Raw genomic sequence first — 3,848 nt, 5'->3', positions numbered from 1 at the left:
CATTTTCAACCGAGAAACCGTTGTTTCATATCTTCATGCCAGACATAAAGTGGATTGGGCGGATGTAAAGGTCTGGACCGAGGCATCTTCAGACAGCCACAGTCATACATTAATGGGGGCACAGGGGGCAAAAAGCCTTTAAAGTTCACAGAATGCCTGCAAATAAAATATGAAGATACAGTGCCCTCTCAATACTTTATTCATTGATTTGTCAAATATTTCCTGATTTCTACTGTTGGCAACCACAGATAGGTGAAAGGCAAAGCCCAAGGATTCTCGGTAAGCTCCACATATTGTTGATCTGAAAACATGCAGTGAAGGTTTGGAGCCAAGGGCAGTAGACTTGTGACCTCAAATAAGTTGTTGCATAAATATAAATAATAATGCTGTTGCTTTAAAAAAAGCAGTTATTCAAATGGTGGTATATTTGAGGAAAAAATAGGAATATATTTTAATTATGTACATTTCACACATTCCCTGTGTGATATGACCAGTCTATGGATATGACACTACAATATATACCTTGAGACAATACCATGATCTCCTATAAGAGAATATATATTCATATACTGTAGCTTTTTTCATCTTTTATTACAATTTCTCCGAAAAGGAACATTAATGCCAGAAGAGGAAATTGAATACATTTAATACAAATTCCTGTCAATCCCCGACCGGTGTCAAAGTGCACATCCCCTGCTGTGATAGAAATACAACCAGTGTACCATGACCTCAAAAACACAACACATGACAAGTTCCTTCATCCCTGTAAACATAAATGTGTGTGTCCCAGCGGTGGGTAGTGAGGAAGATGACAGACTCTCTGAAGCCAAAACTCTTACTGGTGTGTGACAGAGGCTGTTTGACAGACAGGACGCATCAGACTGTACACAACCTGTCCGACAGGGATGAGAGCCTTCAGCGGGATGTGGTTACCCTACCCCCCTTTTCTCCACATACACGTGCAGCTTTTATTTTTTTCCTTGTATGTTCTTTCAGCCCCATTATCTGCCATTTGTTCTATGATGTTCCCACGCAGCTCTCAGAGATACGAGAGGTGGAGCAGCAGTAATGGCTGTCTTCTTGGGGCGATACGTGGCTACCATATAGTGACACGCCACTGTAATCACCGAGAAGGACCCCTCACTAGGAAGGGAGACAGCTGCTGAGCTCAGAGCTCTCTGTATGCTATAGCCATTCAGTGTGTGAATGTGAGAATAAATGGCGATAAGGGCAGAAAAAAAGACTCATTAGAGAGTGAATGTCTTCCAGAGTAGAAGCCATCGGCTCCACCCAAGGTGACTCCTCTCCACGCTGAAGCTGTCACCAGCAGGTGATTTATATCTCCTCAGAGGAGTGGTGTCGGGGGTGGATGCTCCTGGCCTGAAGGCCCTGGCAGCTCCAGCCCTGCAGCATCAGTGATGGAGCCCCCCTCTGACAGGCTCCCTGCTCCCCAGAGAGCAGTGCTGTCACCAGGGTGCTGCCAGAGCACCACCACATCTCGTCCCATTTGAAGCTAATCGCTACATTATGGGGCTGTTAGTGCTGTTGTCACTGTGGCCCCTGCTCCATAAAAGCTCCATCAGTGCACATGCTCTGTCCCTGCTGTAGTGCCGCCTGCCTGTCTGCATCTTTACTGCCAATTTTATTTCACTTATATCCATTTGAATGTGTTGGGGCACCATTAAAGTGCATCTTGTGTTTTGTTTAGATGTGGTAAAACTGAGAAAAGCGTACTGGAAAGGACATCCAAGTATGGACAGAGGGTTAGTTGACGCAAATAAACTGGAACAGTGTCGTTTGATGTGAAGCATTGACTACTACAGCTAGGGATGCTCCGATCACAGGGTGGGTGGGGGCTATGGGGATCTTCCATTTAAAGTTTTCGATTGTGAATTGTGTAGCAGAGTTTCCGTTAGCTGGTAATTACCGGACTATGACCGGTAGTATATGCAGGGTTCGTACGGGTGCTTGAAATCCTTGAAAATGCTTGAATTTTTACGAGGTGTTTTCATGACTTGAAAAGTGCTTGAATTTTGGGAATGGTGCTTGGATTTGAGATAAAGTGCTTGAAATTGTAAATGCTTTACTTTTACAATAAATTGCTGTCTGACTGAATAGTTCGCTTTTTAGATTAAAAGAAAATAAAGAAGTCGGAGCGAGCTTAGTTGCTTCGCTTCTACATAAAACAGCTCCGCTCCGGCCTTCCCGCGCTATGCTCGCGACCTGCAAGTGTTTTATTTTGTGTGACCTGGGCATTCTAATGAGAGAATGACAGTATGCCAGGAGGTTGCTGTTTTAACGAGCGTTGGCTATCCGAAAAGAAATACAAGCTGTGGCTAAAACGAGGATCAACCCAACGATTCGCCTTCTGTACAGTTTGCCACAAAGAATTTCAATTATTCGCGATGGGAGAGTCTGCGCTGACGAGCCATATGAAAGGTAAGCCGTAGTAGAGCATTTTGGATTAGGCTAACGTTGCATGTTACGTTTGTTTAAAGTGCCTGTGACACGATTTTGGCCCATCATCCAAACCCATCAATTTGAGTAAATATTGTCCCCTTGAAAACTGTTACTGAACTGCGTGCTAATTCCAATAGGCTTTCAAAGTTTANGATGTTGGTTATTTTCTGCATCTAGGATGACACCAAAAGCCTCCCAGACGTTGGATTTCGCTCCTGAGGAAGAGTTATTGAAAATCCTGTATTCTCCGCTAGAGAGCTTCACCTCAGCCATTCAGAATGTGGCGCGCTCAGCAGCAGATTGATGCGCTGCAGAGGTTATGATTATGCTCGGTCCCGCGGGGGAGAGGTCTGAGGATTTAAACATTAAACTAAATTATTATAATATATATATATATTTAGTATGCAACACCCGCAACCCGACCCGCATCATCTTTGTTTTACCCAGAACCGAACCCGGAAAAAAGCGTTTGAAAAAATACCACCCGCAAATCACCTTTTTTGCGGGTCACCCGTCGGGTACCCGCGGATACCCGACCCGATGCAGGACTCTGCTCTATAGTGGTTAAGGAGGGTGTCTTTGTTTTGCCTATTAACTTAGAACTGAAGTAATGAAGAATAGGTAGACTACTACCATTAGTTTGTTTTAACATTCACATGTTTCAGCATTCCTGACCATATAGACACGCAGCCATTTTATTTTGTAACCCACTGGGGGAGAGNTTAGTATGCAACACCCGCAACCCGACCCGCATCATCTTTGTTTTACCCAGAACCGAACCCGGAAAAAAGCGTTTGAAAAAATACCACCCGCAAATCACCTTTTTTGCGGGTCACCCGTCGGGTACCCGCGGATACCCGACCCGATGCAGGACTCTGGTCTGGGTGCCGTGTTGGCGGGACGTTGCGGGGCTCGCTGCTGGAGCGGACAGTGTGAGCTGGATTACTGGTGTCGTTTCCTGGTTGCTGCGTGGGGTCTGCGAGACAGCGGAGCCGCGGCTGAATGATAAGGCTGAGTGAGTTGGTGTGTGTGAGGAGCCGTTACGTCACTATGACCAGGAAGAAAAAATGGAAAAAGCAAAATCTCCAACGAGGCGTTCTGCGGCAGCATGGACAGGTCTTTTCTGTGTTAGTTTTACTCGCTACAGGGTGTACTTTTTGACTTTGCAGACCGTTTACATAAATGAAAAGCTACATAACACACAAGGGGACGGGTAATAACCGGAAAAGCATGACATGGGACCTTTTAAAAAAACTGCCAGACTGGTGAAGCCATTTTGGCGAGCTTGTTTTGCCGCGCACAGAGAAAAGTCTCATGTATTTTACGTCATCTGATCGGTTCTCCTGATCGGCCTTTATAGAGAGCACCGATCACACTATTAAGAGTTA

Source organism: Notothenia coriiceps, unplaced genomic scaffold, assembly GCF_000735185.1.
Source record: "Notothenia coriiceps isolate Sejong01 unplaced genomic scaffold, NC01 NC01_scaffold00034472, whole genome shotgun sequence".
In the NCBI taxonomy this organism is placed as follows: domain Eukaryota; kingdom Metazoa; phylum Chordata; class Actinopteri; order Perciformes; family Nototheniidae; genus Notothenia; species Notothenia coriiceps.
The sequence above is the reverse complement of the archived record's forward strand: the minus strand, read 5'-3'. Positions refer to the sequence as shown.